Below are 12,091 nucleotides of genomic sequence, written 5' to 3'. Positions count from 1 at the left end.
TAGTTGTTCTTGGACTAGGTACAATGCTAGTAGCTTAGCTTGACAAAGATGGAAAAAAGCCACCTCTGTTGCTCTCATAACTTGGAGCTCCATTGATAGGGAGACAGAAGATTATGCCCAGATTCCTGACTGTCTGTGCAGTTGAAAGCTGCACTCCATCCAGTTTTCGTAAGCACAGCCATTATCGGAGATCATCCATCAGGGCCACCAAAACCCTCTCCACCCATGGCTGGTATGGAAACCAGATTGGAAAGAGTTCAGGACCGATGCGTCCTCCAGATAAGTTAGCAAGTGTTAGTAAGAAATGCTAGATGCGAACCCAAGTGGTAGTTGGATGGGTTCCGTGGATCCAATTATGTTTTTTTCAACAGAAGATGAACCACTACCTCCTCCGGTCCATCCAGGAATATCTCCATGGAAAGGGAAAGACTTATTATTTCTTTGAGTGGTCCTCCTACATTCTTGCCACTGGTTTTAAGGAGCCACAAGGGGCAAGGGCCTAGTGCACAAGAGCTACCCTCAGTGAGGCTAGCAACTTGTCAACCTCTGTCTGCACAAGGCATCTGAAGCTGTCAAAACTCTGCCTATGAAGGTGTTTGGTGGGAGGTTGTGGCAGAACAAAAGGGCTTGCAAAAGCCTCATAGTTAATATTTGATTGGCTAGTATTTGGGCGCCCTTCTGAGAGCCATTTCATTGGCACTCATAAGCATCCTGCAAGATGTTCTCAAAGCTTCATAATGAGTCTTCCTCGAAACTCTCTCTAGCCATCTCAGTTCTAATTTCCTTTTGTACAGTTAACTGGTATACCAAGGTTTCTGTGCAGCTAATTGGTATAGAACAGGAAAGGAGAGGGCAGCAGGGTGTAATCTCATTGATGGCAGCCAACATCCGGTTATGACAGTCGTCAACCAGCTCAATTAATTAGTTGCTGTGAGGTTTTGGGTCCGGTGGAGCATTCTGGAATCCCTCTGAATCCATAATTCTTTGTGGGTAGGCATAAATATCCCCACCGCCTGTAGAAGGAGGGTGAGGAATCTGTAGTTGGTCCTTTAGGACATAGTGGTCTGACCGTGGCACTACATTCCCTGCTACGAGATCCACATCTAACCCCATGCCAATTATCAAATCCAGGGTGTGGCCTGCCTGATGGGTGGGGCCAGCAATAAACTGCAAGAGCCCCAGTGTTGCCATGGATTAATTTGCATCACCCACATAGTCCAATAGACTACGGCTCTGATTTTAATCTGAAATCTTATTTTTATAGGCTGGTAGATTCCAACCCTATGCTCTCACCCTATCTAATTTCCTCCTGTCTCAGATCCAATGGTTTTGACCAAGGGTCCCCATCTTGCCCCTACTCTCTTGGAATGGCAGATTGTAAGAACCTAATGGATGGAACCTAATGCTGATGGAAAGGTATGATCTAGTAGCTCATGCTGATGGAAAGGTATGGAAAGGTATGATCTAGTAGGCATCACAGAAACTTGGTGGAATAATTCTCATGACTGGGCCGGATGAAATGCACCCGAGAGTGTTCAAAGAACTTTCCAGAGAACTTGCACAGTCTTTGTCCATCATCTTAGGGACCTCTTTAAGGACTGGAGATGTCCCGGAGGACTGGAAACGTTATTCCGATCTTCAAAAAAGGGAGGAAGGAAGACCTGGGAAACTACAGACCAGTGAGTCTGACCTCTGTTGTGGGGAAGATAATGGAGCAGATATTAAAGGGAGCGATCTGCAAACATCTGGAGGACAATTTGGTGATCCAAGGAAGTCAGCATGGATTTGTCTCCAACAGGTCCTGCCAGACCAACCTGGTTTCCTTTTTTGACCAAGTAACAGGTTTGCTGGATTGGGGCAATTCAGTTGATGTCCTTTACTTGGATTTTAGTAAAGCTTTTGACAAGGTTCGCCATGATGTTCTGATGGATAAGTTGAAGGACTGCAATCTGCATGTTCAGATAGTTAGGTGAATAGGGAATTGGTTAGAGAACCACACTCAGAGTTGTTGTCAATGGTGTTTGATCAGACTAGAGAGAGGTGAGTAGCGGGGTACCTCAGGGCTCGGTGCTCGTCCCGGTACTTTTTAACATATTTATTAATGATCTAGATGAGGGGGTGGAGGGACTACTCATCAAGTTTGCAGATGACACCAAATTTGGAGGACTGGCAAATACTCTGGAAGATAGAGACAGAGTTCAACGAGATCGGAACACAATGGAAAAATGGGCAAATGAGAACAAGATGCAATTTAATAAAGATAAGTGTAAAGTTCTGCATCTGGGTCAGAAAAATGAAAAGCATGCCTACTGGATGGGGGATACGCTTCTAGGTAACATTGTTTGTGAACGAGACCTTGGGGTACTTGTGGGTTGTAAGCTAAACGTGAGCAGGCAGTGTGATGTAGCGGTAAAAAAGGAAAATGCCATTTTGGGCTGTATCAACAGGGGCATCACATGTCATAGTCGCATTGTATACGGCACTGGTCAGACCACACCTGGAATACTGTGTGCAGTTCTGGAGGCCTCACTTCAAGAAGGACATAGATAAAATTGAAAGGGTACAGAGGAGAGCGACGAAGATGATCTGGGGCCAAGGGACCAAGCCCTATGAAGATAGGTTGAGGGACTTGGGAATGTTCAGCCTGGAGAAAAGGAGGTTGAGAGGCGACATGATAGCCCTCTTTAAGTATTTGAAAGGTTGTCACTTGGAGGAGGGCAGGATGCTGTTTCTGTTGGCTGCAGAGGAGAGGACGCGCAGTAATGGCTTTAAACTTCAAGTATAACGATATAGGCTAGATATCAGGAAAAAAATTTTCACAGTCAGAGTAGTTCAGCAGTGGAATAGGCTGCGTAAGGAGCTGGTGAACTCCCCCTCACTGGCAGTCTTCAAACCAAGGTTGGATACTCACTTTTTTTGGATGCTTTAGGATGCTTAGGGCTGATCCTGCGTTGAGCAGGGGGTTAGACTAGATGGCCTGTATGGCCCCTTCCAACTCTATGACTCTATGATTCTATGATTCTATGATTCTATAAGAAGAGCCCTGCTGGATCAGAACAGTGGTCCATATAACTCAGCATCCAGTTACTCCAGAGGGCCAACCACAGGGTACAGAAGCCAAGGCTTTCCCCTGATGTGACCTCCCAGCACTGAGAAGTTTAGTGCCTCTGAATCTGGAGGTCCCCATAGTCACCAAGGCTTGGTCCTGAGCTAGTTTGAGAGTTTTGCCTTTGAAGCTGTTCATGTTTGATCTACTCCCCGCCCCCAATCTATAATTTAATATCAAATACCAAGAAAACTTGAACATTCTAGCATACTGGAAAAAACTTTTTTAAAAGACTGTATGAAATTAAAGTTTAGAACATTTGACCAAGAGAAGCATACGTCCATTTTTTTCCTTGAGTGCATTATTTCAAGTACACATGAAGGAACGGATTACATGATTTCTTTTTCTTTCCCTTGATGAAGGTCAAACTTCCTGGCAATAACATGGTATGTGACAAAAAGGGTTCAGGTACCAGGCCCCTGATAAACTCTTTGAACTCCCTTCTTACATTTTTCAGTCTTTGGCCCCCTTCAAATACGCCAGGGCCCCCCAAGAGGCCATATGGCCCCTGTTGAGAATGGTTTCTCTAAATCAACCTGCTTGTGAGCTGGTTATAGAGCTGCTTCTGACCAAATCCAGTAAACCCCACTGCCTTCCTAGGCAGGGTTGCCAGCTCTGGTGATGCTGGAGGTAAAGCCTGAGCAGGTGGAATTGGAGGAGGGGAGAGACCTCCACGGGGTGTAATGCCATCGGATTCCCCTTCCAAAGCAGCTATTTTCTCCATGGGAACTGAACTCTATATCTTGGAGAACAGACAGAATTCCAGGAGGTCTCCAGATACCATCTGGAGGTTGGCAACCCTAATCCTATGGCACTGTCTATTCTGCAGATGGAGTGGAGTGTAGTAGTTTGTGTTTGAACCAAGCCAGGGCTCTTTGGGTGATGATGGGGAGTTAAATGGGCTTGCAGGTGGTGCCCAGAGATCTTCCAGAATTACAACTGTTCTCCAGGGATCAGTTCCCATGGAGAAAATGACTCCTTTGGAGGGTGGATACTGTGTTGTACTTCTCTTCCCCAACCCCTGCCTTCCCCAAGCTCAGCCCCTAAATGTCCAGGAACTTCCCAAAACAGAGTATAACAGATTTAGAGTCTGTTGCTGGAACGCGTGGGGAACTGAGCTTGAAATCAGGGATGTCTGGATCCTTTGAGTGGAGTGGCATTGTGCATAAAGGGCTCCTAGGTTGGTGTGGGAATGGTTTCTCTGGGGCTTGTATGACTAAACCCATGAGCCTAAGGCCCACAGAGACAGTGGTGGATGGAAATGTGGAGCCCCCAAATCCTAGCTTCTTATTGTGCCATCCCTGCAGCCTTTGACTACAAGGTGCATCAGCTCCACTTCTCTCTCTCTCTCTCTCTCTCTCTGTGCCGTCTGTCCCATTTCCCCCCTCCCTATCCCCGCCATACCCTGTAGCCCTGACTGGCTATGACAGGCTCCTTCTCTATGATTTCTGTAAGCAACGGCGCATGGGTATATAGCTGGGGACTTCTCTTTCTCTGCTCCCCCCACCCGGATCCATTGGAGGGAATTAAGTTCAAATCTGACACGACAACTTAGCACAAATGTCACAGCAGCATTGCGTTCCCCCCCCAGCGCATCCCAGCCTCCCCCCTCCCCACCACAGTGCCCAGGAATGATATTTATTTCTCTTCTACACCCATCCAAGAACCACTCACAGCGCCAAACAAGAGAGTGTGGGTATGGGCAGCAGGCACTGCAAGGGGCATCGATTCCATTGTTGGAAGACCAAGTAGGATAGGCATCAAGAGGCAGTGGGGAAAAGGTGGCAGGCATGATCTCCAAAGAATGAAACACCAAACAGGGGCAGAAAAGATGGGCATTTGAGTGGAGTACCCAGCGAGGCTAGGGAGTGCAAGGAGAGAAAAGCCGTGGAAGTATCCAAAAGTCCAGGGCTGGGCACTAAGTGAGTGTGGGCAGCGAAAATCTGCTTCTGTCAAGACAAAGTCTGGTAGGTCTTGCTTAGACAAAGAGAGCATAGATATCACTTTTCAGAAGCAGTTTGATGGGAGCCCTGTTAATCCGGGACTGGAAAGGGAATTATAAAGGCCAGGGTCACCCCAGGAAGCAAGACTGAGGTAGGAGGGTTAAAACTGGGTGGCAGGGAAACAAAGGAGGGGCTGGAGAACTTATGCCCACAAGACTGCTTGGCTTCTGACGAACAGGTAGGCACTGGGTATGTGTACTGGAGATCAAAGTGGGGAAGGGGTGGTTGATTGGGGGCAAAAAAAAAAGGCACAGGGACTAAAAACTGTTGCCCTGGAACTGTTGTTTTTGTCTCTGAGCACTGACATTGTTTGTTCTTGAGTCTGCTTCTTTTACTGTACCCCCCCCCAAATCCACAAGTATAAACCCTCACGTTAGGCATGAGAGTTACATATTCTGAGTACAGTCCCCCCCCTTAATCCCATTGATTTATTTATGCAAGCTACCTGTGGGCAGGAATGCAGCTGTTGAAAAAATAGTTCCCCAACTAACAAATGTGCTCTTTTATTGCAGGTGACTCGACACCCCTCCCGCCCCCCCAATTTATAAATAACTAACTGATTCGGACCCAAATAGTGCCAAAGGGAACTCTTTACAACCAGGTTCTGCCCCTTTGCCTGCTTCAGTTGTGCTCATTTGCAGTTTTCAAAAACAGAGGATTCCAGGTACTGATGATTATATTATTTATGTTAGGCTATACTATGTATAAAATAATAATAATAGGCCATGGGGGGAAAATATTGATAAACTAAAAGATTTTTAGGAAAAGGCAGATGGTTTGGATGGGAGTTTTTAATTTTAGTGCTAAATGCACCTGGAGTTATTGGAGATCCAAGCTTTTGGGAATGGATCACAGAATGACGGGGGAGAAGATTTTGCGGATCCTTCTGGCGAGAAGGCAAGAATAAACCGCAGTCTTGAGGACCGCCTGATCCAAGGCTAGATGGTGGATTTAGGGGAAACACTGCTCCACATGGAAGCAAGGGGGGGGGGATATAGATTTGAGGAGGTGGGGTGTTGTTATATAACCTCAAATCCTATGTTCCATTTCCATTCCAAGTTGCGCTTTTGTGGGATTCCCCTCCAGCTTTTACTTTGGGTCCATTTATCCTTCTTGTCTTTGTTCAGGATCCAGATTTGTTCTTTCCTTCACAAATTCCTTTGTTTTAGGACAGAAAAGCTTATTGTGTCCACCTTACTGTGCAGGGAGCTAGGCAGGGCAGCCATTTTGGGGTGTGTATTTAAGGGTCTGGGAGTGCTCCCTTTCTACTGTGAGTTGCAGTCTGGTGTGATAGACCTCCAATTTGAGGGGGAAAGGTGGCATTAGTTAATGTGGACGAAAAGAAATAGGTGATGCTTTGTGGTTTGTAGTGATGCCAGCTTCCTGGTGAGCCCTAAAGTTTTCCAGTTCATCTCCAGACTACGAAGATCAGTTCCCACTGAGAAAATTGCAGCTTTGGAGGGTGGGCTCTAGGGCATTGAACCCCACTGTCCTCCCCTGACTCCATTCCCAAATTTCTAAGAGCTCCCTAACCTGGATCTGGCAACCCGATCTCCCCATTCCACTATCGGTGACGGGGCGGGGGAGGGGAGGTGGACTAGCAAACCTAGTGGCACCCCTGTGTGGTGGGACTACCGAGCCTGTGGGAAGGAGGCTATTTTGGGGGAAAACAAAGGAAAGAAGCCTTAACAGCAATAAAAAATGCCATTTATTAATGATGTACATGGGGCGAAATGCATCATTAGGGGGTTTTCATGTATGTTTCTGTGTGAATACAATGAAAGTTATGTGTACATACATTCCAAAGACACAGTATGTTTTGTCAGGGTACATTGTGGTTCTATGACACTAGGATGGGTTTCAGGACCAGAGTTGTGAGTGATGGGTGCCATGTATTCATAGATACATGTGAGTCTGAGAGATTGGTGTGTTTCCCCCCATTTTTATCTGTGGAGGATCATGACAGACATTGTATACAGAGCTCGAAAGCAGAGCTGTAGCTGGCCTATCATGTATGATGAGGGGCGAGTTGGCAGAAGGTTCTGTGTTCTGTGGGATGCTGGTATCTATCTACACTGGTATAATACCTGGCCTTTGTATTGCTTTGTGTATCTTCAGTAAAACTGTGGTGATGCATGGGGATGTGGCCTGTGCCAGGGCAGATGTGGCCAATATATCCTGGGATGCCCTCCACACTTGTTACCCCAGAAACAAAAAGGCCCCAGAATATCAGGACTTCAGTTCTGTTGAGGAGATGTAACATTATATAATGAGAAAGTATGCGAGCAATATAGAACATTCAGGGGAAGAAATATGGTCATTAAATAACCACAGGAAAAGGAGAGATATCTTATGGAAGGGAGGGTCTTGAATTGTGGGAAGGGTAGATGGACAGATGGTTGACCATAGTTTTCCAGATATCAGAGGTACAGGAGGACTGAATCAGCTCATTCTGTCATGCTACAAGCACCTCAGAGAAGTTATCTGACCCACACTTACTTAGCCTCACTGCCCTCTGGCTTCTATCTCAAACTGACAGTGTTGATTGTTGTGGGGGGAGGGTGCATTGCTCCACAGCAGAAGAAAGTAGCCCACTCAGCGTGTGTTTTCAAGGCCGTTGCTTGTGCTGGGGGTGGGAGGAGAGGATACCTGAGCATTTTGAAAACTTGTGTTTTCTTAATTTAAAAAAAATACGACCTTTGTGCAAGTCTAATGAGATTGTAACCATTTTTAAATATGGCATATGCACCAATAGAAGAGCTTTATTTAGGAAAAAATACCAGGCTAAGAAACTGGGAAGAGGCAAATGTGGACCAGGTCGTATTCCTGTGTGTCTGGGTGTAATCTCCCTATCTGGTCTGCGCTGAGTTACCATTTGATGTACTATTCTAGGCAGGTTAATCTGGAGCAGCTGAATAAAACTGGCATCCAATAGCACCTTAAAGACTAAAAGAATTTACTCTAGCATAAGCTTTTGTGAGTCAGAAATTTCTTCATCAGCTGCATGTGTCCTATTTATATACACAACAGCAATGTGTGTATGTGGGGAGGTGTTACAAAGAAAGCCTGGCTCGGATGTACCTTTTCTTGTCCATGTTGACTGTTGCGCTCTGCCTGTCTTCTATTTACTTGTTAGTGTGGCTCATCATGCTCATGGGGCATGAATGTGGTGGTTGGCCGTTGAGGGAATATAGCTGCACTTCTCTGTGTTTGTGGTGGTTTTAGCAAATTGTACCAGTCAGTCAGTCAGTCAGTCAGTCAGTCAGTCAGTCAGTCAGTCAGTCAGTCAGTCAGTCAGTCAGTCAGTCAGTCAGTCAGTCAGTCAGTCAGTCAGTAACCTTTTATTGGCATAAAATGTATAAGACATATAAAAATAGGGTTTAAAATTTCAACAAAATAGTAAAATGGGGTTACATAACCAAACAGATCTTAAAATGATTAAATAAACTATAAAAGATAAAATACAAGGTAGGCAGCATATTATAAAAGCATCTTAGTTAAAACTCTGGCAACTAAAATGGTTATCTCTGGGTCTTTGTCAGAGAGCAGAAATTGCAAGGTCATAGATTTACTTACAGAAGGCTTCTTTCCCAGCAAGGCAACAAAGCTGTCATCCCGACACTGCTCATATAAGGGGCAATCTAACAAAATGTGTGAGACAGAGTCAGGGCAACCAGAACCACACGGACAGAGTCTCGCATGGTATGGGATATGGTGGAATCTTCCCTCTAAGACCTTTGAGGGGAACGCATTCATTCGTGCCAGGAGAAAAGCTCTTCTCAGGGGTGGGACATCAAGGAGATGCAAATATTGTACCTTGTAGGCTTTTTGTCTATATGGAGCACATTTGGGTGATCTTCCCCCCATGAACTGCCTTATGTATTGCAGACAAATAGTGGGTTCCATATTCAGGATTTTCACTCCAGTAGTTTTCCCTCTCTATATATTTGAATCTGTTCAAGTGTTGTTATTTTACCCAACAATTATTATTTGCTTTTCAAAGAGCCTCTGGTCAAACTGAGTGCAAATTTAGCTGAGCTCAGATGACAGCAGGAATAATTTGCTTTCTCTTATACTGTGTTTAGATTATTTGTCTCTGCCATTATCCTTGATAAAGAGTTTTATTTAAATACTGATTCATTGACTATTGTCATTTGATATTTCATAACTACACAATTCAAAAATAAAGGGCCATAAGCTGGCAACCAATCCCCCAGTGTTTAAGAATTTCATAAAATAAATGCCCTGGATTCCTAATCCTATATACTAATATTTAAGAAACCACCATCCCTAGACAACTTATTCAAGAGGGGAAGCATAAATGAATGAATTAATTAATGTTATGTGAAGTTAGCAGGGCAGTTCTAAATGATTTACATCTTTCTTCAATTTATGTGAAAGGATGTCGCTCTGCTTAGGATGGCATTGTAAATAAACCTTGGCCAAGTTCAAATTCAGGCTCACAAAACATGGATTGTTAAAACATAGAAATGTGTCTCCTGTGGATTATTGTGCTTCGGGGATGTGGAAAGGACATATTCTGATTAATTTGCCCAAAACCTCCTAGGGAACCTCAAGACTTGTTTTACCTGAAAATTCCGAAGGCAAAGATTTCACTCTGTGTGACTGTCATTTTAAACAGGATGAATTTATGTAAAAGAGAGAACGTAGGCAAGTTCTACAAGAGTGATGCAGTGGAATAAAGAGATCCTCTGACATATTTCCCCCTTCTGCACAACTTTGCTCTAACGAACACTCCAATGCATCACTCTTTCTTTTGTGTGACTGTGTGCGCATGGGGTTTGTAACTGTGCAGGGATGTGCAAGCTGTGCGCATCCTTTGCTTTAATGCACCACAATGCTTACAGACATATGAATCCGTAATGTCCAGGTGTGCATACATATCATGCCCTGGGTGTTGGTGCACATCTCTTTAATTTTTGTTCTGGAAACTCTCCTCTCTGTCGCTCCCCTCTCCTATGTTCCCCTCCACCTATTGAAGGGCTTTCCAGTCCTTGCTCTTTTGCCCATGTTACTGCTGACTAGATTCCATGTGGGTTTTCTCCTCAAGCAGCAATATTCTGTGGGTCAGATCTGTTCATTCTTTCAAGTGCATCTTAATTTACAATAAATGTATAAGGCAGCACCAAGACTGATTTAGAAAAACAGGGGAAGGATTGCCTGGTTTGCCTAGAAGCCCTGGTGAGAAGCGTTAAAGTAGCCCAGAGCACAATTCTTTTGGTATTGCTACAGTATGTATTATGCATTGCTCCACTCTAGCATTACAGATTGAAATCTTTGCCTGGAGGCAAAAAAACACACACATGTTGAACTTGGCCACAAGTGTGAAGCCATCAAGGAAACAAACCTCTGCAATGAAAGAAAGTGCTGTTTTAAAATAAACTGTTAGCAAAACTCACTCTGTGAAGGAGCTATCCAGACTTTGTCTTTAGTAATGTGTTTTGCTTAAAAACATACTAGCCTGAAAGCCCGCTGCATCCAGAAATGCAACGGGTACTAGCGGTGGGTGCCCTACTGTTGTGGCTTGGGGTGGGGCTGATGGCTTGGCAGGCAAACGGGGCATTGCACTGCTGGCTGGGGCAACAGCCTCACAGCCAGTTGGGCTGCTGCCCGGCAGCTAAATCAGTAGCCCCGCTGCTAGCTGGGGCAACGGCTGCACTGCCAGTTGGCCCACCGCAGCTGCTGGCAGCTGGGTCGATCAATGGCAAAGGCACGGTGCCACGGGAGCACCCTCCTCATCAGCTAGGCAGTGTCTGGCCACAAGGCTGGCTGAGCTCCTCGCAGGTCTGGCCACGAGGCTGGCTGAGTGCCTTGCTGCCAGCTTCTAGAGGCGGGCCCTCAGGGGCTGGACCAATCCTGGTGTGCCCAGCTTTGCTGGGCATGCCAGGATTAGCCCATGCAGGTGGAAGCACAGACCTGACACCTGGACATGTCCCAGACAGTGCTCCGCCCATAGTGGCTTTTCAGAAATATTAGAGCCACCAATGGTAAGGATTTATTGCATGTAAATTCCACCGTTGCTGATGTGTTTTTGTGTCTTTCAGCCTGTGCAATTGGCTTTAGAATCTACGTGTTGTGATATTCATGTAATACATACTATTGTGCTTAATGTTTAGCAATGTGTTTATGGGTGAGTGTTTGTTCGGTCACAGCTCAGTGAGCCCAGTGTCTTATCCTGTGTGCCATGCAATTGTGATGCAAATTGGTCCATGATCATGGTGTACTTTATGTCGTGACAGGGCTGAAATTAGGGCTTGCGGTGGCTGAGCACTTATGTGGTCTGTGGCCCAGGTGAACCTATTGCCTATAGACCTGGGTTGATTTTCAGTTCCCAATGGGAGAGGTGTCTGGTATAAACAGAGAGAAAGACAATTGCACAGTCTGACAATTACACGCTCTCCAGGTTCTTTCTCATAATGAAAGAGATTTCTCCAAAGGTGTCAGTTTGAGCAAAAACCTAGAGATGTTTGCTTTGTTGTTCTTTCAATAAAGAGATTTTACTACAACAAAGTCTGCTTATTGGGAGCAACTGACCGGATTCTTACAACTACTTACCCTTTTTTAGACACTAGGACTAAACATTTGTTTTTGCCCAGGAAACTATTATTATTTATTCTGCTTGTATATCATCCTTGTCTGTGAATGGACAAAACAAAACAGTAAAACAATTAAAACAACATAAAATTAACAGTTAACTAACAGTTAATTAACAGTTAACTATCAGCCACAAGGGGGTTGATTTTTCCAAACTGTTTTTAAAGTCTGTTTCTAGGCTGGGGAATGTTTTATAATAATTAGTTTACAGTGCAACCCTAAGCCAAGTTATACTCTTCTAAGCCCTTTGAAGTCAAGGGGCTTAGAAGAATTTGACTCTACAGAGGATGGAACTGTTAGGCCTTTGTAGGTTTTTAATGGCTGTTAATTTTTTTAATGTTTTCCCCTGAACTTACTGTGTTTTATT

General features: G+C 44.8%; 1 protein-coding gene across 3 annotated transcripts in view; it reads left to right on the top strand.

Annotated features, from left to right (window-relative positions):
- The first annotated feature begins 4,767 nt into the window (after positions 1–4,767).
- LOC143826829 (paired box protein Pax-6-like) overlaps positions 4,768–12,091 on the top strand; it is a 38,836-nt gene continuing 31,512 nt past the window's right edge. For all 3 annotated transcript variants that reach the window (XM_077315908.1, XM_077315906.1, XM_077315907.1), the window contains exons 1-2: positions 4,768–5,287; positions 5,622–5,773. The gene's annotated coding sequence lies outside the window, so the exon portion shown is untranslated. The remainder of the gene's footprint in view (positions 5,288–5,621; positions 5,774–12,091) is intronic.

Source organism: Paroedura picta, chromosome 16 (genome assembly GCF_049243985.1).
Source record: "Paroedura picta isolate Pp20150507F chromosome 16, Ppicta_v3.0, whole genome shotgun sequence".
Taxonomy (NCBI): domain Eukaryota; kingdom Metazoa; phylum Chordata; class Lepidosauria; order Squamata; family Gekkonidae; genus Paroedura; species Paroedura picta.
This window is presented reverse-complemented; position numbering and strand designations above follow the sequence as displayed.